Here is a 16577-nt window from a genome sequence, read left to right as displayed (position 1 = left end):
CAAAAGCAGAGCAGACATTCATTGGTTTGGGTGAATCGTAATGCTACAGCACTCAGCGATGTTAGACAACATTGTGCTTCCAGCTGTTTGTGTTTGGCCCTTTCCTGTTTTGACATGGAAAACCTGACTGCTCTGCACAGAGTCCAGACCTCAACCTGACGCCACACCTCTGAGATGAACTGAAATGCAGACAGTGAGCCAGGCCTTATCACTCAGCATCAGTTTGTGACCTCACTAATGCTCTAGGGACTGAATGGGAGCCAATCCCTTCAGCCAGGTACCAACGCCTGGTGGAAAAGCTGTAACCAGGAGAGTGGAGGCTGTTAGAGCGGCACATTAATGCCCATTGTTTTGGAATGAGATGGGTGTAACACTCCGGTGTCCACAGACTGTAATACTTTAATTAATAGCCCAGGCTTTCAAATGGTTTATTTTAAACAGTATGAATAAAACTTGTATACGTTTTGGCTATGAATGAAATATAAATTACAAATCAGTCATTTGATGTAGCTCCAAGACAGTTAACAACGCTCGTTTTTTTGGCTCCACCACATGTGAGGTAAAAATTGCTCTCTGTTTGTATAATTATCACAGAGTTATGCTGGTAATAACTTAGAGTATTCATGAACATAGTAGAGAAAACTTCATTGCAGCACAATTATTGAGAGAGAGAGAGAGAGAGAGACAAAAAAAACTGTATGAGTAGGAGCTAGTGTTGTGTGTTATGCATAATGCATCGGGCATCTGTTTTATTGAACATCATGATGTGTTTCTTTATGGTTTTTAATATGTTGTCAGCCCCTCAAGGCTTCTCCATGCAATTACTTAGTGGCAGCTTATAATGCCACTACTTTACATCCCGCTGCATGGGAAGTACCGACACACACACACACACACACACACACACACACACACACACACATCTGAAGGCTCACACACTTCAACACGGACATCATGTTCGCATGTACATTTATGAAAGTGAGGACACACACAAGGGACCCATCATATAAGCACATGCACAAACACCAACACACACATCCAATACACACCGTATGAAAGGAAACACATCTGCACATATTATACACACAGTGACAGACATATATGTCCATTCACTTAAACACACACACACACACATAATATTGTAGGTGACACTAATGACATAGAGAAGTATTTCTAAGCCATGCAATATGCATGCCTGGAGATTAGTATCACTGAATAAAACTAACAACAGCAGGGAGGAACTGTCTCATTGTGGTTGGGAGTTTCCCTGGGGAGGCTGTTTGGAGAGCAGCCCTTATCACTGCTGGCTGTGAATATGTATGGCCTCTGCCTGTCTTTCCGACTCTCTTTGGTTTTAAAGAAAAAAACAACATTGTTTTAGATTATGTGAAGGAAAGGAAAACACACACACAATGGAGGATATTTACTCGATTTGCAAAACTTTTATGGCACTATATATGTAATTTGTAAATCGCATGAGGTCTCCTGGTAATAATGCACTAGTCCTGAGTGAATAGGGCTTAATTTACCTTCTCCATATTTACTAAATGACCGCAGAAAATTAAGGAAGCGCAGCACTGCGGAAAACGTCTTTTTGACTCATGCAATGTGTTTTTTATTCTTCATGTTTCTCCCCTTCCTTATGATTCTTGTTGGTCACCTGTTTGCTATCCCTCGCTGACTGTCGGTGGTTGTCTGGACGTTTCACTCCATTCCTTCCTGAGATCCATCTCTGCCTGCCTCGCCCAGTGCCTCGTCAGTCTGCTTATCAGCCAGCAGCCCTGCTCTGCTCGGCAGTGAGACTCTGGCCCAGTTTACTCAAACCTCCACTCTGACAAGTTTGATAAACTCCACTTTACACATAAACTGACATAACATTATACATAAATTCCTGTTTGGGCTCAAAATACACGCTGCAATACAGCGTACTGACCTCTGCAGGGGAGGGGATCTGAAATGTGACGTCTGTGAAAAGCAGGTGTCAATATCTGTGGCACATTTTTATCACACAAGACAGGAATATGCGGGTCGAAACCATGACAGACACAGTGAGACAATGTCTGAGGCAATGTGAATACTTCATTAAGAGAAGTGAGCAAATAGAGGATTCATTATGAAGTTACTTTACAGTACTTCTCTGTTAAGCACGACGACACAAAGGAGCAGCAGTGGGCGACAGCAAGCTCAACCAACGCACTCAGCAAACATGAGCTCAATTAGCTAGCTGGCTGACAATCTCAAGTGGTAAATCAGTGACATTGTGCCGTGCAATAATCAAAAACTAGCAACAGCAACAGTAACTGAGAGACGGCTTGGTGAATTCATTAACATTGCTGTAACACATGCATTTTATTCTTTTTGAACAACAGAGATCATTTGTGCAGATGGTGCTTGGCGACACAATGGCACAAAAATCCAAAAATGCATGATGTGGATTGTCCCATCGTTTTGTGCCGTGCAGCATGAAGTGAGATTATGTGTGACTCTGCTTATATAATGAGCTCTTCATTACACCAGATCAAAATTTGCTGCAAGTGTAACTTATCCCTCCTCATTGCTAACTTTACAGCTCCTGACTGCTTCAACAGCATTGTACCTCTCTCTCTCTCTCTCTCTCTCTGTGTCGTTTTATTAACTCCTTGCCATTACTATTTTACCTTTAGATTTAAACTGCTCTCTCTGATCAATAAAATTGTGTTTCTAATTCCATCTTGGTGGCAAAAACTAAAGCTTATATTATACATTTAACATCTGAGAGCTGAAAAAGAAACAGACCCTTCAACAGCAGATAGGAGAGGAGAGAGAGAGAGAGAGAGAGAGAGAGAGAGAGAGAGAGAGAGAGAGAGAGACACAGAGAGAGAGAGAGAGAGCTTACAAATCCCTCCACTCCTGGAAAACTTTTTAACAGACAAGTTCAGCTTCTCTTGCACCTTGTAAAAGCGGTGAATGCAAACTAGTGTTTCCCCACAGGACTACAACAAAGACTATAAACTGACATTTTGTGTTGCTGTACTGCAAGCATCACTGCTGTTCTTCTGATGGAGGAAGAGCGTGAGAGTAGGGAGGGAGATGAGGACTAAAGGGAAAGAAAGTCGGAGGCAGATGGAGAGGTAAAAGTAAGGAGGAAGAGATGCATTCAGTATTGTCTCAGTGCAGCAGAACAGAGGTATGGTTTCTCTTTTCAGGTTGCTGCTGGAGCTGACATGCGGTTCTGCCAGCTGTCTCACTGGAGATGCCAGTGTGAGACATGGTGGGCGTACTTACTATTGGCCAGGTTCTGCTTTGTCACACACTTACTGCAGCTATTTTTCAAATTTGTTGGGTGCCTGCAAAGGTGATAATATATATATATTGTTTTATGTGAATTAAAGAATGCATAAAGGAATACACCTAATACACAAATAAATATGACTTAAACATTCAATAACATGGAAAAAACTAAGCTAAAACAACAAACAAAAAGACTGAAAATGTGTAGGCTGAAGCTCAGGCTTATTGTACCTACCCTTATTTATAACAAAGTCAAAATGTTTCATACCTCAGCTTTATTACATGTTAACCACCTTAAATATGTATTTTCTACACATTCTTTATTCCCTGTCCCAACCTTTCCACGAGTTCACCCCTTTGAGTGATTATCATCTATTCTTTATATGTATCCTTACCCTTCAAAACATACCTATTCCCCCTAATTCGTATTGGCTCTCTCTAGTTTGAAATAAACTCTGGATACATTTGGAAAGCACCTGATGTTGTGCTTTGTACATTGTCAATGCAGTTTTGAGATCAATGAAAATTTTGAAAGCGCGATAGTTAATAATGATAATCCGATCATGAAGGTTGTACAAGTGTTTGTTTAGAATGTATGGAACTACAAGAAAGCAAAACTGTTTATATGCGAGTTCTGATCAACGTATCTTTAGTTTTATATAGTTTTATAATAGTTTTAGACATTGTTGTTTTACATTAATTCTGTTGAATTAATTTATGAACAATTACCACACCCATTTAATAAAAAGTTTCTATTTCAACAACATTTAAATAGCCATCAACACTTTCATTTTTTTTTCATTATGATTTTGTTCTAATTGTTCCAACTGAACTTTCCTGGAAGAGCATTGCAGTGATGATATTGGTGACATTACAAGTCAGTTTTCACTTTGAGACTGACTGATGTGGCTTTTAAAGTGTATATTTTTCTTCTCTCTTGTATTGCTACGTTATGCAATGTCAGATACTCAGATCAGCTGTGACTCCCCAGTTCATTTAAAATGAGGATAATTTCACTTCAAACGGATTTTCTGTCTGTAAATGTCACTTTCTTTAAGCTGTCACCCTAAATAGCAATGCTAATCCTGACAGTAATTAAAGCTAATTAAATGAACTTCATGTCTCCTCCCCTTTCTGTCCTCTACACTCTTCTTTCATTTCTTATTTCCTCAGCAAATCTATAGTTTACTCCTTCACCCAGGGGATAATTACAGGGTTTAAAACAGCAGCCTATGTTATTAATAATTAATTTAGGTTAATTTACCGCAGTTGACTAGAAAGATAAGCAGCACCACTTACACTGGCAGGTTCATTACAGAACAGAAAACAAACAAGAAGCTGTGATGCCACCCTCTTCATCTTTCCTGTGCAAACTTTTTATTTTGGGGCAAAGTGATCATTGCTTTAATTGCATAAATGTCTGAGCAGCTAATACTACCGACATTCTAAAAATAAACATGAACAAATGAAGAAGAAACAAAAAAGGAGATTAAAAAATAAACTTAAATCAAGATTTGGTGCAACAATATCAGACATACATTCATGGATCAATTACTAAAAGATAACAAATAATGTAAGTTATAAATGTTTTCTGATGTAGGAATTGGCCAGTGCACATTACTATTGATATGAACTAAAAAATAATAGAAATATTTTTTTGTTTTAATCACACCCAACTCTTGATGGATTTGTTAGCAGAATACCTACAGTTTCCTCTCGTTACATGCATAAAGTCTCCTTAAAAAAATGATTTCCAATGTAGGTAACTTGAGTGATCGCTACAGGCGTCACGTTTTCTTTAAACAGAAATTGCCACAATCTGGAGCTCCACATTTTTTTTTTCATATAAATACAGGTAGACGTATGGCTGGGATGAACAACATCATGTGATAGAGATTGTTTAGGTTCAAAACTAAACTACACTTTCCGTCCCAAGGCCCAGACAACAATAAGTTTCCCTTGAAGAAAACTCTACAGGATTCTCAAATTGTAGGGGGGCCTTTGGCTCAGTCCTGACACACTTGGCAGGGTGCACAGAGCAGCAACTAACCATCCATTTGTGGAGATAAAGAGATAAAACCCAAAGCTTTGTGAAGAACTGACAGCTGCTGATACTGAGGACAGACAGGAAGGACGTCAGAAACACCGGACACAGTCGGATAAAACGCCACAAATTTGTTTCTTTTCAGTTGTGACTGTTATTAGTTGTAAATTTCTTGTTCATTGCATGTGGCTATAGGCATTCAATGACCGTTACACCTGGCATAGAGATGGCCACCTAACTACTTTAACACTCGAAAGTGGGGGGACAAAGAACCGTGTTGTCCCCCTTATTCAGGTGACAGTGAAAGCACCTCGAAACATCTTGTAGCCATATTTTCTCTTGTATTTTAGAGACGTTTTTTCTCTCTCCTGTTTCTCCCCATCACTCACTCAAGCACTCAGCAGCCATATTGCCCAGCAGCTCCACTCTTTCATCTGTCTCTCAAATCAATAGGCCACATTGGGGACAACACTGGAGGAGAAAATCGAGTGTAAGTCATTTCCCCAAGCTCTGTTCTTTCTTGTACTCATATTGGCTTTCTATTAGTGTCTATACCATGCGGCTGTGCCTGTGTGTGTTTTTTTAAGGTGTGACAGCAAGACAGAGATGCTGTAAAGTCTCAGTATTAAATACCGTAAAATAAGTGTTTCACCTTCCTCATTCTCTCTGAGCTTCTCTTCTTCAAACTTTCTCTATGGTCCATGTTTTTTTTCTGTACATCTTTCTCCGCGTTCATACTTTCTATGTCCTCCCTTCTTTCCTTTTTAAGCTGGTCCTTGTATATTCCATCATTCAACTTTATCTCCTTCAATTCAGCCCTCCCTCTATTCTCCACCTTCTCTATCTCTTATCTACCCACTCTTCTCTTTCTACTGTTTTTCCCTTCCTAACTTCCTCTCTTGTCCCTTTCCTTGTTTCTTCTTCTCTCCTCTTTCTTATCTGCCCTTTTATGTTTCTCTTCCTGTTCTTTTATTTTCTCCTTACCCATCTCTTTATATCTCTTTTGTTCCTTTTCTCTCTTCCTCCATTTCTCTAGCTATGTTCCATGTGTATGTATCTTTCCTCTGTCTTCATTATTCGGTCTCCCCCATGATTTCAGGCGTTGCATCACTTTGCTCTGCCCTCAGGAAGAGACTTAACAAACTTGTCAAGAAGGCCAGCTGTGTCCTGGGGTGTCCACTAGATACCAGTGGAGGTGGTGGGAGACAGGAGAATGATGGCTAAGCTATCAACCCTGATGGACAACATCTCCCACCCCATACAGGACACCCTGGCGGCCCTGTACAGCTCCTTCAGCCACCGGCTGCTTCACCCCCGGTGGCTGACGGAGAGGTACCGCAGGTCCTTCCCTCCTGCTGCTGTCAGGCTGCACCACAAACACTGCTCCCAGCAGACCACACATACCAAAACAGACAATTCCTCAATCATTCATCCATTTATGTTCAACATCAATCCAATATATCCAATGTGCAATATATAAATTATGTGCAATCCACTGTGCAATGTTGTTGTTTTTTAACGTTTTTCTACTTATTTATTTTTACTTTCACTGTGTGATTTCTTATTTATTATACTTGTTTTGATCTTGTTTTTCTGGGTTTCTATGTCTCTTATTTGTTTATTTGTCTGTTTGCACTATCCACTTTGCTGCTGTAATCCTGCAAATGTCCCTGCTGTGGGACTAATAAAGGATTATTTTACCTTATCTTATCTTTGTCTCAATCCTTTCTTTCTTTTTCCCCTTTCCTGCCTCTCTCTGCTTCTTTTTTTCTTAATTCCTTGTCTCCTGCCCATCCACCCCTCTATTTCTGTTTGTCTGTAATAAACAGATCCATCAGTCCTTCAGTGTGGTGTCTACATTAAAGGGAATACTGATTGCCAAGCAAGCTCCATATCTCATGTCTTTAAGCGTTTCTTTCTGATTGATTATATTACTCTAATTGTTGCTGACATAACTGGCCTTGGCATTTAAAAATGAAAAAAAAACTGTCTATGAATTTCGGCGTAAACATGGAACATGGCCTAAAATCCTGGACACTTTTTCCCATCTTTAGGTGAGGATATGAGCAGTTAAATAGTTTGAATAGTTTTAGAGACCTGGAAACCCTACAATATTTGACAGGAATAACTGAGCTCCTTCAACCTCAGTGAGAATCTTTGAGACACAAAGTAAAAAAATCAAGCTGAGTCCCAAGCTGCAAATTTCTTCTTCTCCTAACTTGTCACTTGATCTCTGATCGAAGAGGGTCACAATTTACTTATAAAACCTTATTATTTCAGTTTTGTGCTTATATTTAGCAGATTTCCAAATGAATTTGTTTGATCAAATAACAAATGGTAAATGGACTGTACTTGTATAGCGCTTTTCTAGTCAAGCGGGAGAGGCTGAACAGAAAGATGGAAGGACGACTAGCGACAGCTGTGGGAAATCGGTTTGTTCCAAAAGTCCTTACAGCTTCTTGTAGCACACTGACAGCAGGCCTGTGGCCAAGGAGTGTTCAAGCACAGGACAAGTGGATGGTCCAGGGGGTTAACGGTGGCCCTGGAGCTCGATCTCTCCTGGGGCCCCCTAACAGCTTAATGTGGTGACAAACGGTGTGGTACTGACGTGAACTGTATAACACATAGAGTAAGCGACAAGCATCAATATACATCAGACAACAAGTTACATGTCGGCCTTCTTCTTGTCCGTGAACACACACAAAAAATGGATCAGCTCTGCTTCTTTTTTTTTTTAATTTACAAACTTGTTTTTATGGTTGAGGAAAAAGTCATGAATGTCTGTGAAGTCATTGTGTGGCCTGTTGCTGGTCAGAGCACATTTCACTTTAAACTGTTCAAACACCTAGAGGAAACCAAAAGCCACAGGCACACACACACACACACACACACACACACACACACACACACACACACACACACACACACACACACACACACACACAGATCGTACATATAAAATATATCTGTAACAATGTAAAGGCCACTACGGAGTCCTGCTGTTCACTTGAGTGTGTGTGTGTGTGTGTGTGTGTGTGTGTGTGTGTGTGTGTGTGTGTGTGTGTGTGTGTGTGTGTGTGTGTGGGTGGGTGCAGAGGCACTTTTATGACAACTCATAAAACAAAGCCATAGCCCCAGGAGAGGTCATTTGGCTGGACGTGGCTCACTCTCACCAACACACACAGTGGGAGTCAACCTTAGTGGTGGTCTTTACATCAAGGGGCAGAAGACACAGGGAGAAAAACAGAAAGAAGGAGTGCAAAGAGAGGGAGAAACAAATGATTACTTCCTTTATTTCTAGGGTCTTTTCTTCTTCTACTTTTGTTTGTGAGTTTTTCATTCTAAATGAGCCAGTCCTTGTTGTGCAGTTCCAAGGGATGGGGAAAAAATCCTTGCCAACCCAGCTGCCACCCCAGTTTTGGACCTTTTAATTAAAATATATTTACAAAAAGTCATGGCTTGTTGGAAATTTACAAGAGTGAAATATCCGAGGTGCAAGCCAATGCAGCAAGAGATGAGGGCCCCGTCCCTAGACTCCACAGTGTGCTACAAGAAGCTGTAAGGACTTTTGGAACGAACCGATTTCCCACAGCTGTCGCTAGTCGTCCTACCAGCTTTCTGTGCAGCCTCTCACGGTCTCAGTCGCTTTTTTCATTCTAAATGTGTGTGTATGGTTGCCAATTTCTACTAGTAAAAATACAGAACGGCCGCAGAAGGATATTGGCAGATTGTTTTGTTGAAGCATGTTTTGTTTAGCAAATTCTACCTCTTAAATTGTAGACAAACATGTCCACATTTAGATCATAGCAACATGCAAAAGCACAAAGTTTAAAAGGCACTAAACTCCCAAAACAAAAAGTCAGCAGTGCAGTGACCGCTCATTCAAAGTTCAGTACATGAGAGCTTCAAATTTAAAACATTCCTTTAGATTACTTTAAAGATTTAAAAACATAAATTAATAAAAAAAAATTATGGCCACATTTAAGGCTTATGTTCAGTGTTGGAAAAAATGTCTGAATAGGCCCATTTGAAAATAAAACAATTAATTGATTTTTAATACTGCCTTTTGAAATTTTCTATTCAATACTTTACCCATGTGCCACAATAATGTTATGTTTTGAGTTGAAATATCTTAATCTTGGCTTTTCCAAACAAATATTGATATATGTGATTGTTTGCAATCACATCAGCATATATATATATATATATATATATATATATATATATATATATATATATATATATATATATTATGTATGTATGTATGTACCTATATATCTGCCTCCCCTTAAAGTCAACTCAGAGAGACTCTTGTCTTGCAGGGAAAAAGAAAACTCAATTAAAAGATAACTTTGATTAAAAATGATCGATTCAAAACATCAAGGAATATTTCTTAAATATGGTCCTGTCAATTAAACTTTCTGCTGATGTTTCTGTGCAAGAAATGAAACTCTCATTGACAGTATCTCAACTGCAGAGAATAATGGTAGCAATTTTAAATGTACAGTATCTGAGTTACTAAGTATGATTGGAATGAGTTTTTTGCTTGCTCCTGGAGAGACACAACAGTGCATCATCTCTCCTGTTTAGCTGTCTGGTAAGGGAATTTTTTTTTCATTTTCCTGGGTGTGTGGGTGCTGGATAAAAGGTGTTTTGTAACACACTTTGTCAAAGCCTGAAAACCGATCCTGAGGGTCACATGGGGTTATTAAATGAATGGGAAAACCAGTTTACTGCTGAATATACCTCCATTACACTTGAAAAAGTATGTATGTTTGAACTAGAATGTAGTGTTGAGTTCATCCCTTCCTCAAAAAAGGGTATGATTTTTTTCCTTTTCTCATGTGTATGAACATTCCCTTTACAACAACAAAACAGTTTCACTATGAGCCACGTGGCTTTTGTTATTTTGATTAATCATACATTTGTAAGGCAATTAGCAGCTAAGAAAGGCCCTGCAATGTGACACAATGCTGCGGTCCTTTCTTGAACACAACTATTGTTAATGTGTGTGTGGTGGGTCAAATGGTGCTAAAATAAGATAAGATAAGATAAGAAAGAACTCTATTTATCCAGAGGGTTAATTTCTGCTCAGCAGATCCAGTACAAAATAAGAAAGAGACAAATGTAAAATAAAAATAATGTACTAATCCAAAATATATATCATACATACGGTGCCAAACACATCATAAACATAAAGGTAAGGTTAGCGGCAGAGATCGGTCTAGGTGGGTTGCATAGAGATGTATGTACAGTATCAAATCTGCAGTTTATGTGATCCTACGTGTGTTTGGTTAATCCAGGATGATTTCTTATGTCATATATGCCACTATGTCCAATGAGTCAGTTATGATGAGTTGAGATGTATTGGATAAAGGATGGATATAACAGCTCGGAAACTGAAGGCAAGGTAAAGCTGTGAAAGTATTCTAAATATAGCACACACTTAAAGTGTTATTGATTTTTTTCGGTGTCTAAAATATGTTGGGCTGCTTGGCCCTGTCCACAGCAACATGGCTTTGCTTCTTTGCTGGTATTCCTATCTGATTCTCCAAACTGGGTGCGTGCCGACGGTCATGTACTTTAGCTAATACTGACTATGGAAAAGTACCTCATACAAACATTTCAAAACACCTTAACGTTCCCATTGTCATAAAAGCAAACGACACAGCTTTCACCAGCAAAGTTAATGATGAAGTGATCCATGTTCTCTGATCTTTGTCAATACAGGTGAAGCTGATTCAGACTCCCCGTAAACTATCAGTACATCCCAACAGGCCGAGCCCTGCTTTTAAAGGTAGTGAGTGGAGCTGATTTCCCTGCACCTATTCTAATGATGTGTTCTATGATTCAATTCAAGTATATTGTCCTAGCCAGTGGTGCTAGAATGATATGTTTGTTGACGCGTGTGTGTGTGTGTGTGTGTCTGAATGATTCACGGTATCCAGAGCTGGACAGGGGCCAGGGATTAGATACTACAGTTACTGCTCAGGGCCCATATGTTTAAGGGAATCCTGGAATTATGTCCCAGCTGGGAAATGTGTTGTTGAGTCAGGTTATAACAACAATGATACCCACAGAGAGATCAATATGTCTTATTAGCCTAAGGCAACAAAATGTCAAATTGGCTTTTTGTTTCGCACTGGAGACAAGAGCAGGAAGGTTGGCGGTTGCGTGGCATGCACATGCTAAATGAGCGTGTCTGACGCCGAGGGGCACTGAGTAATCAGTTTTATTTGACATGTCGCGAGGGGTCGAACAAACACGGGACTTTCACCCAGGGGACCGCTGTTCCAGTCCTGTGTGAAACCAAAAGTCGCTGTTGACATTTTGTCACATTACTAATTTGTCAGTCACATGAGTCACGCAAATCTTTATTCAATCAATAATCATGTTGATGGTGAAGCTTGATTTATGTTTGTCCCCTCCGTGAGGGTTTCAAGTGACACGGACAAAGTGACATCCCACCATCAGACATGGCACCTCGCAAGTGTTCTGTGCAGCAGGTTTTCCCCCTCCCTCCCCATCCAGAATTTTCTAACTATGTGGACGTGGACAGAATTTTGAGGAGCTTTGTGAATGTCGGTTTGCCGTGAGGACACAGTATAATGTTTCCTCTTCACGACTCGTCATTGCGAAAAGTATAGCTGAGGCTTTAGTCATTCAAGTTAACATCAACCACACTCTTTTCTTTTCCTAACTAAATGGTATTATTTGCCTAAACCTTAACCTCCTCTGTGGACAGCAGTTTATTTTGAAAAGAAACTGAAAAGCTATCCCTGACAAGTCCTAAACTGATGCTATCCGGGTTGATAGAGCATCATAGCTTTGTCTATGTCGTTAAACAATTGTTTCATGGTGAATGCAGGGTTTCATATTCTTTCACGTCTTTTCCAAGTGGAGGTCCAAAAATAACGACTGCATTTCTCAGAATGTGTTCAAATAGATCAGATTAGTGCTGACACATCAGTTTTTTTGTTTAAATAATAAACTAAGTTACCTTATCCTCTTTGAACAACTGAAGCACTTAAATAACTTGTATGTGAAGTAGCATCACACCTCTCTCTTCCTCTTGTGTGTGTGTGTTTTCCAAGGGTGGGGCAAGGCTTACAAGGTTAAGTGATTCAGATCATTACCAATCATTTAGACATTCATCACTGATATAACAGAGTGCGTATGTGTGTGTGTATGTGTTTGAGTGTGAGCATGAGTACAGCATTATTCCATAATGTCTATGTAATGAAGGCTTGTAAAGCTGTGTGTGTGTGTGTGTGTGTGTGTGTGTGTGTGTGTGTGTGTGTGTGTGTGTGTGTGTGTGTGTGTGCGTGCATGTGTGTCTAATGATGCACAGCTGACAGTCTGTGCAGTAATACTGAGACAAGCAACAATCATAAAGCTTTTACCCGCAAAAAGACAGACGGAGAGACAGAGAGAGAGGAGGAAAAAGAAAAGAAACAGATGGAGGGTTGAAGACAGATAAGAGCAAATGGCACTCAGAAAGAAAGAGAGAGATAGAAAAATAAGTTAGAGTGGGTGTGAAAGAGAAAGAAGACAGTGGGTGAAAACATGAAAGGGAGAACAAATAGATTAAGAGAAATAATTAAGAAAAATGATGGAAAAGGGTTTTGAAAGGGTTCATCAAACATGATGAGAAAAGAGAGCGAGCGAGAAACAGAGACAAAGAGACAGAGAGAGAGAGAGAGAGAGTGTCCTTAATGACCACTTTAGTAGTTTGGAGGCGGTAATTCGGTTAGCCTCCGGGCTGCAGGTCATGTAACACTATCCGCGCCAAAGCAGATGATTCTGGGTTTGGATGCGTGTGCGCATTTGCATGAGTGTGTGCGAGAGCATGCGCGTGTTTGTAAGCCAATCCCGATGTAGCCTGAATCACTTCTCTGTAGGAGTCTTGTGGAAATTGCTGCCTAAATGAAATTATGTTGTAATTTAAAAACTATTTATCAAAGACAGTTTGGTGTCACTCCCATTGGAGCCATTAGGCTCCTCTCACACTCCCAGAAGCCAGAAACACTTCCATCTCCGAGAACAACAGCAGCATCAGTGAGGAGAGTTGAAGCAGAGCAAAATGAGAAAGAAAGGCTTCAGTTGTACCACTGGAGAGCCCTGGAAATAGTTGTTATCTTTATACATTGACTATTGTAGTGGCAACATTACTGTCCCTGTGGGGAGAGTTGGATACGGCACTTGAAGAATCAAACAGTAAAACAGGAAATTAAGCACTAACAATGGACAAAGTGTTTTCAAATCCAGTCCCAAGGCACTAACACCCTAGGAGAACATGGGGAAAAGAAATAAAATGAAGGAGTAAAAACAGAGCAGCTGAACTAAATGTAATAATCATGTTACAGTTCATTCCCAGTGTCTCTATATGTGTGTGTGTGTGTGTGTGTGTGTGTGTGTGTGTGTGTGTGTGTGTGTGTGTGTGTGAGTGTGTGTGTGTGGGGGGGGGGGGGGGGGGGTGCTCGTTGAATTGGCATGCATTCCTGCACAAAATGGTCAACTGCAGAGAGCTGTGTTACTCATGTGCCATTTTTTAATCAAACCTTTGTTTCTCCCAATTGTTTTATTACCACATTTGAAAAGCGAGACACAGACAGGCGATTCAGTACAGCATCGGCAGTGATGAGTGAGTGTTGTGGGGAGAGGAAGCTGAGCTGGGAGGCATACTCCCAATATACCAGTCTAATCGCGGATCGCGGATACAAGCGGCCTAAATGAGTTTCCGTTGTAGGGTGGCTGGGCTCTGCCTCGGAGATGGGGTGAGGAGCTCAGACATCCACAGGGAGCTTGGAGTAGCTGAGGTGAGGTGGTTCAGGCATCTGATCAGAATCATCCTGTACGCCTCTCATAAAAGTTTTTTCTGGGCACGTCCGACTGGTGTGAGGCTTCGGGGTAGAGCCAGAACATTCTGAAGATATTATATATCTTGTCTGGACTGGGAACGCCTCAGGGTCCCCCAGCAAGAGCTGGAAAACATTGCCTGGGAGAAGGACGTCTGAAATGCCTGCTAAGCCTGCTGCCCACGCAAAGATGATGGAAGGAGATTTTGAAAAGTTATATTAGCTAAACAAGCTGATGTAAAATAAAGTGTAGCTCATTGAAAAAGCTAAGATTTATGTTATGCATTATGTTATATAATATCCTCTGCCATAGAATTGAAAACTCTCTTCTAAAATGAGTACTGTGCTAGCAGGATATCATACTGATTTGGATTCTACCTCACCTACTGTATCCCACATAGCAAAGCACTGGAACGGCATTAATGGTCACGACAACAGTCGCCAAAAAGAGCAAGCTTTCACGATTGTAATATGCTATTTCATCACTGAAGTCACGTTTATAAAAATGTATTTATCCAATGCTTTCAGGTTTGCTCCACCAACTGGCAGGTTGCTAGCTAGCAGTACGGACCCCGCTGTGCTAGCAGGAGTTCTCTCAAGAGAATGGTCTCGTATTTCCCTGTTGCTGATCTTTCATTTAAATATCCCAACAACAACAACACAAATGTCCATTATAAAATGAATGGCAAACCTGTGGCTATCTGCCTTTTTGGAGTTGACAAGCTACGCTAGCGCTAGCAAGCTTAGCTCCCTCACCAGCCAGCTGGTCCCGGCTCAGCGGTTACAGAGCAGTAACAGAGCAACAGGCAGTGGTGAGGGAAGAGGCGAGGGGAAGAGCAGCCTCTGGCAGGGCAGAGAGATACTTGTAAAGACAACATGAGGCTTTTTTAACATTAGTTTTAAACAGACTTAAACTAATACACGATATTATTCGCAAGGGATAGCATTCACTGTTGTGTTGCTTTAACTGAAAAAGCAGTTCAAGTACACTATGTGGAGCAGCGTTTTATGTTGACAGTCTAATCTCAATAAGGGGTTTTTGTCCAGTGATTTTGATACACAGTCTCACGGAAGTCTGTGAAATAGTGACACAATTTGAATCTAGTGATTCACATACATGGGCACAAGTTTGGCACTCAGCACGACTTTCAGACTAATGTATTCCAATTTGAAGTAAGATCTCACGCCTGCCTCTTATATATATATAAAATATAGTGAATTGTTTAACAATTCTGTGATTTGTGAAAACAGATGTGCAAACTGTAATTGGTTGTTCGTTCATTTGCAATCAATTTGACAACAGAAAGTAGCGGGCTCCAGGGGCTTAGCAGTGGTGACAGCACAGCTGAAAGTGAAGTTGCTAAAGGTCATTAATCAGTACACTGTGATACAGCATGTGCTCCACAATTATCCACAGCACTCATCTCCTGTCTGCCTCAGAGGAGCCGCTCAGTGGTCACCAGTACAAGACTGTATTTTTATTCCACCATTCCCATCATTTGAACCTTTTTTTTTTCAAAATTGTCTGTTATTATCACCTACCTCATACACACTAAAGTAGAAGCAGGTTGTGGAATAGGTAACCATAAATCACCAACAAGTGCCTTAAAGAAGGGAAATGACAGGAACATTTGACTTTAGCAAAGACTATTTGGGAATTAACGTTGGCTTTATTCTGTATTCTTATTGTTGTTAACAGATCCTAAAGACCAAAACCAGCAATGCATTTGTGATTTTCTTACCCTCTCCAAGGCACTCTGAAAAATGGTTCAAATGATATAGTTTCATAAAGTTTAATTTAATACAAGGCGCAAAAATGTAAATAAAAAAAGATGGCCACTGTAGTTTCTAGCAAACAAAAGGAAAGAGATAATTTGTTGGGGACCATTTTCAGCTACAGATTATTTCACATTTGGTGTTCAGTGAGAATTCTTTGCAGGGTATGTGGCATTGAGTCAAAATAAACTATGTATGTGTGTGCTGACTCTAAGGAAGATTTTATCCTGCCTGTCCATTGTTGTCTTTGACTGTAGATTTACCTGATGCCAAAGATCACTACACCAAGTGTGTATCAATCTGCTACAGAAAACAAATGCATTATTTCTTCCTGCTTGAGTAACATTTGCATACAAAACTAATGTATGGAACTATGTTTTAGGTAATTACTGTGCCTTTAAAAGAACAAAAAAAAAAGATTCTCTAATATGAATCGGTTTTAAATATTTGTGTCAGCAGTATTCAAGCCAGGATTTCAAACCAGTTAAATTGCCATAGGGCCTCAGAAAATGCCCAAAACAGGTTCACCATATTCTAATTATTTTTTGTTAATTTGATTACTTGCAAACTTTGTTGAGAATTTATATCTAAACTAACCAACGACACAAATTGAATCTGGGGCTGGGTAT

The sequence above is a fragment of the Anoplopoma fimbria genome, chromosome 9, assembly GCF_027596085.1.
Source record: "Anoplopoma fimbria isolate UVic2021 breed Golden Eagle Sablefish chromosome 9, Afim_UVic_2022, whole genome shotgun sequence".
NCBI classification, from domain to species: domain Eukaryota; kingdom Metazoa; phylum Chordata; class Actinopteri; order Perciformes; family Anoplopomatidae; genus Anoplopoma; species Anoplopoma fimbria.
The sequence above is the reverse complement of the archived record's forward strand: the minus strand, read 5'-3'. Positions refer to the sequence as shown.